Source organism: Triticum dicoccoides, chromosome 5B (genome assembly GCF_002162155.2).
Source record: "Triticum dicoccoides isolate Atlit2015 ecotype Zavitan chromosome 5B, WEW_v2.0, whole genome shotgun sequence".
Taxonomy (NCBI): Eukaryota; Viridiplantae; Streptophyta; class Magnoliopsida; order Poales; family Poaceae; genus Triticum; species Triticum dicoccoides.
The window spans coordinates 594,827,230-594,838,706 of NC_041389.1; positions in this window are offsets into that span (position 1 = coordinate 594,827,230).

Sequence of the window (11,477 nt, forward strand, 5' to 3'; positions counted from 1 at the left end):
TATGCAGGTCTGGTTGAGGTTCTCTAGGGCCCATCTAAGCCTTTACAGGATGTTCGAGTTGTGGCCAGTATGGGTATCATGGTTGGGAAGACGGAGAGAGTGGATATGGCTTTCACTCGGGCTCATGGAGTGGCTCGGATTTTGGTCAGTGTTCTTAATGTGGAGTTCGTGCCTGATGTGGTTCACTGGACATATAGGGGAGAGGTGTTCCCGCTAGACATAGAGTTTGAGGATGTTGAGATGTTTGCTGAGGAGGCTAATGGGGGTGATGTTCATATGAACGAGGGTGGCGGTGGTGCAGGAGCCAATGGGGCGCCGGCCGAGTCCGCGGCTGAGGGGTCGAAAGGGTCTCGCCAAGAGGCTCAGTTGCCTGGGGAGGGGACCGGGGATGAGACAGCACCGTCATCTTCGGTGCCTTCGACGTCGTTGCGTTTTGGGTCCTTTGCGCATGATTCTGCGCCTCCCAGACTGTGGAGCGATAGGGTGGAGATAGATGATGTGTTTGAGCACACGCTTCCTTTGCTGGACATTGACGGGATTGCAGTTCGGGAGGTTGAGCCGGAGGTCGCTCCTATCTCCCTTGCTTCACCGGTTGGCGTGGTTCCGGTGATGTCGTCTCCGCTCGAGGTGGGCCTTGGGGGTGGGGGGTCAGGGCAGGTGGCCTTGACTTCGCCTCTCCCTTTACTGTCGTCAGTGACGCCGGTCTCTTCGGGGCCAGCCAGCGCTAGGAGTGGGAGCCCGAGGCAGGTGGCCTCGGCTCTTCCCCCTCAGGCCTTGGCTGCAGCTCCCGCGTCTCCCGTGGCGCTGGGGGAGGGGGGCTGGGGCAGGTAGCCCTAGACCGACCTTCATCGTCTGCGGTCAGGAGGACCGCGCCGTCGGCGACTTCGTCACTTCGCTCTAAGCAGGTGGTTTGGGCAGGAGGAGGGAGTGGGCAAGTGGCCCCAGCTGTCCCGCCTCTCGTCCTACCCGCAGGGCACATGGCCGAGGGTCTTGGGAGCCCACAGCCTCCTCCTCTTTTCACTCGAGAGGAGGTTGTTGCCTTTGGCGGGATCCCGGACCCGGTCTCGGCGGGGATACGGATGAGTGCTCGCGTGTTGGACCTTCCGGAGGTGGATGATATGCAGCAGCGGTGCGCTATGAGGGCGGCCAAGCTTCACGATGCTGCGATCTCTTCTGGTATGTCCGTTAACATATCCAATTCTTTATTGCATTTTGCTCCTGAGGAGATTATTAATAATGCAGACCAGTTAGGAGTTTCACTAGGCGCCACCGATACTGAAATTTCCAATTCGGTGAATGATATGTTAGACTTAGAGGCGGAGCGGGCCTTAGAGACTATTCATAATCTTGCTGCGGTTAAACCCATGAATGATGAGGAAATTGATGCGTTAGGGGTTAGAGTGCTAGATAATCTGTGTGCGGATCTAGCACCCTCTAATCAGGAGTCTGAGGATGATGATGTGCCTTTAGATGGTGTCGCTGGTCCTTCCGTTCAGCCCGGTTATGAGGACCGGGTGATGGAGCTAACTAAGCCAAAGCGTAAGTGGAAACGAAAGGTTTATCCAGATTCTGCAGTTCGTAGGAGTGCTAGGATTCGGACTGCTAAGAAATTCCATGATGAACTATGAAAGGAATCTTTTGGAATAGCAGAGGTCTGAAGGACTTGGCTAAAAGAAGGTTTCTTGCTGAAACTTCTCTGGAACATCATTTAGATTTCATTGCTCTATCGGAAACCGGTAGAGAGAATTTTGCGCCGTAGTTTCTTTCCTCTCTTGTGGGTGGTATTGATTTTGATTGGCATTGCCTCCCGCCACGAGGTAGATCGGGAGGTATCTTACTGGGTGTGAGATGCGATTCCCTAGAAGTCCGGAGTGTGGTAATGGGTGACTTCGCCGTAAAGTTTCGAGTTCGGTCTAAAGTTGATGGGTTCAACTGGGCTTTGGTGGCGGTTTATGGTGCCGCACAGCCCGAGCTTAAACCGAAGTTTCTGGCGGACCTTGTTTGGATCTGTGGGTCCGAACAGCTTCCAATTTTGGTCGGGAGTGATTTCAATATCATTAGGAGGAGAGAGGAGAAAAATAATGATAATTTTGACGGCAGGTGGTCGTTTATGTTCAATACCATTATCGAAAGCTTGGATCTAAGGGAGATAGAGCTTTCTGGTAGAAAGTTTACTTGGGCAAATGCTCTGCCAAACCCGACGTATGAGAAGCTTGATCAAGTTCTTGCTAGCGTCGAGTGGGAACAGAAGTTCCCTCTTGTTACAGTGCAAGCTCTCACGCGGGGAATATCTGATCACACACCATTGTTCGTAGACTCAGGGGAGCCGAACCATTTGGGAAACAAAAACACCTTCTCATTCGAGATGGCCTGGTTCGAACGCAAGGGGTTCCTAGACCTTATAGCCAGGGAATGGGCCAAGGATGTAGGAGGAAGGACGGCGGTCGAGCGCTGGCAGAATAAAATAAGGCATTTGAGAAGTTTCCTACGGGGTTGGGCTAAGCACCTCAGTGGGGTGTATAAGATTGAGAAGGATAGGCTCCTCTCTCTTGTACAGGCCCTGGACATAAAAGCTGAAACCTCGATTTTGCTACCTGCCGAACTCCAGGTCAAAAGTGAGGCGGAGAAGAGGCTGAAAGAACTTCTCCGCGAAGAAGAATTGAAGTGGGCTTTGCGAGATAAGGTCCGCAAGGTGGTCCAAGGGGACGCGAATACTCAATTCTTCCATCTCATTGCTAATGGTAAGCACAAAAAGAAGCGGATCTTTCAGCTAGAGCAGGATGAGGGTACTATTTTAGGTCAGGATAATCTCAAAACTTATATTACCGACTATTATAGACAGTTATTTGGACCGCCGGAGGACAATTATGTGTCCCTCGATGAGTCCAGGATTGAGGACGTGCCTCAACTGTCTGCTGCTGATAATGATATCCTGGTTGCCCCGTTCTCCGATAAGGAAGTGTTCGAGGCCATTGCACAAATGAAAAACAATAAGGCTCCCGGTCCGGATGGGTTCCCGGCTGAGTTCTATAAAAAATGCTGGCACATTATTAAGGGGGATTTACTACCTATGTTTCATGATCTTTTCTCTGGACAGCTTCACTTATTTCACCTGAATTTTGGAACTATCACATTGCTCCCGAAGGAAACGGATGCTGTGAGGATTGAGCAGTTCAGACCGATCTGCCTGCTCAATGTTAGTTTCAAAATCTTTACCAAGGTCGGGACTAATAGGCTCACGCAGATTGCGCATTCTGTGGTGCAGCAATCCCAAACTGCTTTCATGCCGGACAGGAACATCCTTGAAGGGGTGGTTGTTCTTCATGAAACGCTCCATGAAATCCATTCCAAAAAATTGGATGGCGTAATTTTTAAAGTGGATTTCGAAAAAGCGTATGATAAGGTTAAGTGGCCGTTCCTCCAGCAGGCATTGCGTATGAAAGGTTTTCATGAAGCCTGGCGCCGACAGGTCGAATCCTTTACGCAAAAAGGGAGTGTGGGAATTAAAGTGAATGTCGATATAGGTCATTACTTCCAGACACATAAAGGCCTCAGACAAGGAGATCTGATGTCCCCTATCCTGTTTAACATTGTAGTGGACATGTTAGCAATTTTGATAGGAAGGGCTAAGGAGAATGGTCAAGTGGGTGGTTTGGTTCCTCATCTCGTTGATGGAGGTGTATCCATCCTTCAATACGCCGATGATACAATCATCTTTATGGAGCATGATTTGGCCAAGGCAAGAAATATGAAGCTAGTGTTATGCCTCTTTGAACAATTGACCGGGTTAAAGATTAACTTTCATAAGAGCGAGTTATTCTGCTTTGGTAGAGCCAAAGACGACCAGGATTCTTATAGGCAATTGTTTGGGTGCGAGTTGGGGAGTCTACCCTTCTCTTACCTTGGTATTCCGATCCACCATCGTAGGCTAACTAACAGAGAATGGAAGTGCATCGAGGATCGATTTGAGAAAAAACTGAGCTGTTGGAAGGGTAAGCTTATGTCATACGGAGGCCGTTTGATTTTGATTAATTCGGTGCTCACGAGTATGCCTATGTTTCTCTGATCGTTCTTTGAGGTCCCAGCTGGTGTTAGGAAACGGCTAGACTTCTATCGGTCGCGCTTCTTTTGGCAGGGTGATGAACTTAAAAGAAAGTACCGGCTCGCTAAATGGGACATCATCTGTAGACCGAAAGACCAAGGGGGCCTTGGTATTGAAAATCTTGAAGTTAAGAACAGATGTCTTCTTAGTAAGTGGTTGTGGAAGCTTTCTTCCGGGACTGAGGCCATGTGGGCGCAGATCCTCCGCAACAAGTACCTCCAGACTAAAACCTTGTCCCAGGTCGTCGTCAGGCCGACTGATTCGCCTTTCTGGAAAGGGCTAATGAAAGTCAAACAATCTATGTTCAACAGGACGAGATTTGTTGTTGGAAATGGTACAAGTACACGTTTCTGGGAGGATACTTGGCTTGGAGACTCACCTTTAGCCGTTCAATATCCGTCTTTATATCGTATTGCTCAACGACGTGAGGTGTTCGTGGCAACGGTATTTCAATCTGTCCCCCTTAATATTCAATTTAGACGGTCGCTAGTGGGCAATCGTTGGGAAGATTGGCTCCATCTAGTTAGGAGACTGATGGAGGTTCAACTTTCTCACCAACCCGATGTATTACGCTGGAAGTTGACTAGTTCTGGAGCTTTTACAGTTAAATCAATGTATATTGATGTTATTAATTCGAATACTATTCCAACTTCCAAGCATGTTTGGGCTGTCAAAGTTCCTTTAAAAATTAAAGTGTTTATGTGGTTTGTCCATAAACAAGTTATTTTAACAAAGGACAACTTGATTAAGCGTAATTGAACAGGACCTACTAGGTGTAGTTTCTGTGATCGGGATGAGACGATTAAGCATTTATTCTTTGATTGCCCGTTGGCCAAAGTGCTTTGGCGGACAGTCCATATTGCTTTTAATATTACTCCCCCGACTTCGGTCAATGCTTTATTTGGGACATGGCTTAATGGGGTTGAGCCTGACTTAGCAAGACATATTCGGATTGGAGTTTGCGCTCTATTATGGACTATCTGGAATTGCAGAAATGATTTGGTTTTTAACAGATCATCACGGTTTCATTTCTTGCAGGTTTTTTTCTGAGCTACGGCACTGCTCCGTTCGTGGTCGCTACTCACTCCGATGGAGGCCAGGGAGCATTTGGTTACTGGATCTATCCGTTGGGAGATGGTAGCTCGGGATATCTTCAACCGGTTTGGATGGCGGTGATGTAATAGGATAGGCAATTAATTTCCCTATCTATTTTTAGCCAGCCGGTTGTGGCACCTTTTTCTGGCTAGTTTGTGTCTAGCGTTATGTCGCTCTGTGTGAGCTGCATTTATCTTTTTCTTTTTTCTTTCGCTGGAGACTACGGAACCTTGTTGGCACTTTTTGATGTTTATTTAATAAGATGGCCGCATGCATCTTTCTGATGCAGAGGCCGGGGAGCCCCTCTTTTCGAAAAAAAAAGTTGTAAACCTGTGCACGATCGACTCCGTGGGATGGCGCGGAAAAAGTGGATCGTGGACAGCTTAGGAATCGGACACAATCGCTACGACGTTGTCAACCTGGAATAAAAAGGAAAGGGCAGAAAAGACGCAGGAAGTTGAGCGCGTCGCAAATACTGTCTTCTCTGTGTGTGTGTGTGCTGTTTTTCTTCAGTTGCGTCAGAGAGAGAGAGATTCAGAGTGGCGTTGCTAATCCACACAAGTAAATCCACGTGATCTCGTTGTGTTTCTAGGCTTGTGATCTGTCAATGAACTGTTAGCAGTTTGGAGGTTGAACAGTATTCTCTCCGTTTTTATTTAGTTCGCATATTCCCAGGAGGTCTCAGGCATTCGTAGTACCATCCTTAGTATTTCCAGGACGTCTCAGTCACTCGTACCATCTTTGATATTTCCAGGAAACTTGTTTTAGCAATTCGTTTCTGTGTTTTGTGTGTTAGCCTGAACACTGGATTTATGTTATCGAGATAGGACCTAAATGCTTTGTGTTATCAGAGATAAGACCTAAATGCTTTGTGTTATCAGAGATAAGACCTAAATTCAAGTTCTCCTGCCATATCATTTCTTGGCATTGCACTATGTTTCTATGAGTTTTCATATTCTTACACATCACAAGTCCAAAAGATTATCTTTGACAAACGCAAATTCAAGCACCCAACTCCTACCTTTTGATCCACATAATCTATCCGAACAATTTCATACACACACGTACAAAATTCATGAACATCTTATAGTTTGCACACACGTCCGTAAAAACCTCATAACAAATTTGCGTGTCTTTGGACAATGCCCTGCCATATATTTTAGTAGTTTCACAGAATTCACCAAAAATAATACTACGTCTACAACAGCCAGCCAAAATGTTAGTTTGTAGTCTCTCCCACAACCTTAAAACTATTTCACTTGTGCAACGTTAAACACACAGGTTGCAGATATTCGATATCGATAAGTATGTCATGACATCAGGAGGATACAAACTGGATTAAGGAATGCGTAAAGAACATAATTATATCTCCATTACAACACTTAATAGGTAACCATACTCACTAGTAGAAAAAGGGGCTTTGGTTGAGGACTGGCCAGCCCATTAGTCCCGGTTCTGACACGAACCGGGACAAATGGAGGCATTTGTCCCGGTTCTTGAGGCCAGGGGGCCGGCCGGGGCCTCGTGGGCATTGGTCTTGGTTCGTCTGGGACTAATGCAAATTTTGAGCTGTGCTACGTTGAAAAAAAAACTTTCTGATGCTATGATCAATTATTGTAGATGCTCCTGATGTACCGGGGGTCTAGGTGGATCGAGTGCGACTACTTGAACACAATAATGTTCGTTGAAGTGCTAGGGTATAATTTGGAATTTGTGAAAAAAGGTAAATTGCCATATTGTCAGCTTCATTTGTCTCGAGGATTGCTGACATGTGTTTGTTAATTATTGGACATGATAACTGAAGATTGTTTGGACTGAATTGCAGCTTATGTTTTTTTTTGCTGGTCGTTTTATGTCTTTGACACTGATCATAAACACATGCTGGTCATGGATCCGACCGAGACGTCTGAGGGAATTGACAGGCGAATGCGAAAATGGTTGTCCATGGTCTTATCAGATGCATCCACGAGAACTTGCCAGACTGGGAAATAAGCGGGAGTGGTTGGACCATCGACTACAACGGCGGGATGCACCTTTGTACCAGGTTTGCGATGAAATAAAAGGTTACCGTCAGATTACGTGTGGATTGTCAGCCTGATAATTTTGTGATGATGACAAAAACAGAAAGCAGAGTGGTGTGTACATATGGCATTACATTAGGGAGTACCTGGTACAATGAGATGTATCTCCAATCATTGTTGAGCAATTTATGGTTTTTCTGTTGTGATTAATTGTAAGCATTAAGGCCGTGATGCTCTAGTACGACACTAATATTACTGGAGTGAATTGCAAAAAACCACCACATTTGAAGTTCAAGCAACAGATTGCCACCACATTTGTTGCGCGTCCCAAAAATCCACCACTTTTCTTGTAAATTTTCACAATAAAAACAAACGACCGCTTTGCCGCAGTTAACCCGATTTCTGACAGGGCTGGCCCACCCGTCAGGTGCCGCGTCGCACAAACCAGACGGCGCACGGGTTGACGGCCGTTAGGGCACGCGCGTGGTCAAAGCGTTGCCCTCCACTCGCCGCCGCTCCACTCGCTCACTCTCACTCTCACTCCCCCCCACTCTGCTCTGTCCTCTGCTGTCGTCGCCGGAGCTCTTCGCCGCCGCTGGAGGCACGGTTCCCTCGCCGCCGTTGAAGATGCCGTCGTGGAATGATGGAGAGGAGAGCAGCGAGGAGGAGCTGGTCGGCATGGAGCTCGAGCAAAACTGGGTAAGAAATCTGATCTATTTCGCACCGAGGGTTAGGGTTAGGGTTCAAGTTTTCTTCGTTTTGAGACAATGGTTTGGAGCACTTGCGCTATGTTCTGAGCACTTGCACTTGTGCTACAATGCAGGCGAACCCTGACACCACCATAGATGCATCCTTCTGTGGTAGAGCTGCAGATGCAAGCATCACATGTAGACTGCACTTGGCCCCATGCATGAAATATGTTGCATTTGAAGGAAAGGACACTGGGAGGAGGTTCTATGGATGTGTTGTTCCTCAGGTCAGTCAGTAATATCCAACTAGGGTTTGTGTTTGTGGTAGTTAGTCTGCAAGAGTAAATTCAGTTAATGAAGCATGGTTTGGACTGTCTGAAGATGCAACAATAAAATTATGTCAGTAAAGTAAGTAAATGAAACATGATTTGGACTGTCTGCAAATGCAAGAATAAAATCATGTCAGAAAATTCAGTTAATGAAACATGATTTATGCCAGTAAAGTAAGTAAATTCAGTTAAATGAAACATGACGCAGCAATTGCAAGATGCAGAAACATAGATGGAAGCATGTGTATTAGTTTTATGATACCCAAATTGTACTGTCTCTCTGTACATGATTTGTACTGTTCTGATATTCAGTTAATGTGGTTGTATCTGAAAGTTTGAAGCTAGCATATTTATGATACTTGATGCAGGATGGTATTGATTGTGGAGTTGCTCAGTGGGTTGATGCCCCATGGCCTTCTATTCTGCAAAGATGTTTGGTGAAGATATGGGAGATGTTTCATGAGGAGAACAATGGCAGAATGATTGACCATGAGAAGTATAAGAAAGAGTTGGAGAAGGTGCACAAGGAGTTGGATACACTTGGTGATCAGTACAGTCAGCTGGTTGAGGATGTCACCAAGATGTTTGATTGGGCAGATCAGAACAACAGGGTCATTAATGATGAAGAGTTCAAGCAGAAGCAGATGGATGTGGACAAGGACATGGAGAAGCTAGCTATCAGCAAGGAGAAGGACAGTGATGGCATTGGCAAGATGAAGGAGATGGAGAAACTAGCTCAGAAGCTCAAGGAGATGAAGTGCATTTATAGATCTCAGGGAGAGATCATTAGGAACACCAGGAAGGAGAGGGATGGCTTCAAGAAAGAGAGGGACTGGCTGATAGAGGAGAAGAAGAGGCTGGAGTTTCTGGTGGGTGATCTTATGAAAGCTGGTCATGGCAACAAGGACAAGCTTAAGAAGATCAAGTCAATCCTTGCTGAGTGAACAATGATGTTCATCAGTTATGTTAAGCTAATATGTGGCCTTGGAACAATATAGCTGGCCTTGGGATTGTATATTTTGGGAATCCACCTAGTTATGTAATGACTGTAATGATTATCTGCAAAACTACCTCCAGTTAAGTTATGTAATGTATGTAATGACTAGCTGCAAAACTACCCCTGTTATGTAAGGTTGTTAGCTCTCTATAATAAGAGCATAGTAAGAGCTGTATTATTCTGCTTGTTTGGACTAAATGGTCAGTGCTCAAGACCAACTGGGCATGGCCAAATTGGGCAAATGCTTACAGAAGGTAAATTGTTGATCACATAAACCACGAAGAAAATGCCAAAACCACCATTAAGCAGCAAATGCCAAAATCAAACAAGTTCTGAACCACCATTAAGCACCATACTAGTTCTCAGCCATAATAGTTCTGAACCACAATTGCTCTCAAGCATAATAGTTCTCAAGCTAAATAGTACTAACACAAACAAGTTCTCAAGCTAAATACTGATTACACATAGCAGTTCTCAAGGCAGGCATAGTTTTTGAAACATAGAAATACTTAAGGCAGGTAGTTCACTGACTAGTTGCCACTAGCATAAAAGTAACCCCTCATCCTGGTGTTCTGGAACCTCTTCCTTTTGGACCCTACTGTTGCTCCCTCTGTTGTAGTTGCAGCCCTAGGTGCCATGTAGGGCCTTCCACCTCTCCTGCTGGCTGCATTGCTTGAACCTGAAGCTCTTGTGGAAGCCTGGGAAGGAGTAGTAGCAGCAGCTGTTCTTCTTGGCCTTGTAGAAGCAGCAGGCTGGGCAGGACTAGTAGCAGCAGGAGTTGTTTTTCTTCCCCTTGTAGATGTAGCAGGCTGGGAAGGACCACCAGAAGTTGTTTTTCTTCCCCTAGTTGTTGCAGCAGGTGGTGCACTGGTTGCAGGCTGGGCAGATGCAGCAGAACTCCCCCCAGCTTCATGGTAGTGAGTTCTGGTTGTCTAAGAGAGCACACATCATAGCCCAACAATTAGGATGAAGCCATCAAATGATTAAAACAATGAAAACTGTTGAGGGCAATAGGTGCATATTCCATACCTTGTGCTTGTCCTTTCTTGCCTGAAGATGAGGCTTCAGGGGCTGAGGGCAATAGGTGTACCTATGTTTCTGCATCTTGCAGTTGCTGCAGGTGATAGTTGCCATCCTTGATATATACTTCCTTGTTGGGACCTCAAATTGCCCCTTCCTCCTAGCTGTTTGCTTCCTGCCCTTCTTCTCTTTGAACACTGGTGGATCTATGTCAGCAGTTGGTGTCTTAGGCCAATAGTCAGGCCCTGGTACAGGGTAGATGATGTGCTTGTATGTTTCCTTATACAATGGTTTTTTGAAGAACTCATGCACATAGTCTTCTGGTTGTCCCTTCACTCTTGTAATGGCAGAAACTGCATGGTTACATGGCCAACCACATAGGTCCCACTTCTTGCAGTCACAGGTCCACATACTTAGTCTTTGTTCTTTTTAAAATTGCATCAACACCAGCCCTTGGATTATCTCTCAGTTGCTGCTCACAGGTTCTGGCCATCCAGTCAACTGTCACTTTGGTTTTTTCTCCATGTGCACCACAAGTGTGCAACAACTTGATCTTCTTGATGCAGAATGTTTTCTCATGAGAAAGTGTTGATGCAGTCATGAAAAAAGGACACCCATTGTCCCTTTCTGTGCAATGCACAATGATCCTATCCTTGCAGTTCCTATGGTACACAAAATTTCTAAGGATTCTGATATGAAAATTCCTAAGTGCTCTTCTAAACTGATACACATCAGTGAAGCACATACTCATGCAAAGTTGGTCATGAGCATCTGGCTTTCTCTCATCATACCAGATCCTAGTCCTGGCCCTCTTGGCTTGACTCTTCCTTCCACAAGGCAGTGGCATACCTGACTCATCATCTGATTCGCTAATGCCATAGTCCCCAGGGAAACAAGCTGAATCATCTGATGGAATGAAATCAGGAATTACCTCAATGTCAGCTTCATGGTGTGATCTTGTAGTGGGGCCTACTTTGCCTACTTTCTTAAATGTTTGAGGAAGTGGTGTCTCAGGTTCTGTGTCTGAGTCCTCTGCCTCTGGACACATCTCTTTCACTTCTTTGTCTCCTTCAAAGTGATGCATAGGATCCTCTCTCTGTTTCCTTTTCTGCTTCAACTTCTCAATGATTTCATCTTCCTCCTCATTACCTATGTCATGCTCTTCCTCTTTCTCCTCACACCAGTTCAAATCAACAAACACTTCATCATCAGAGGGGCTAACAT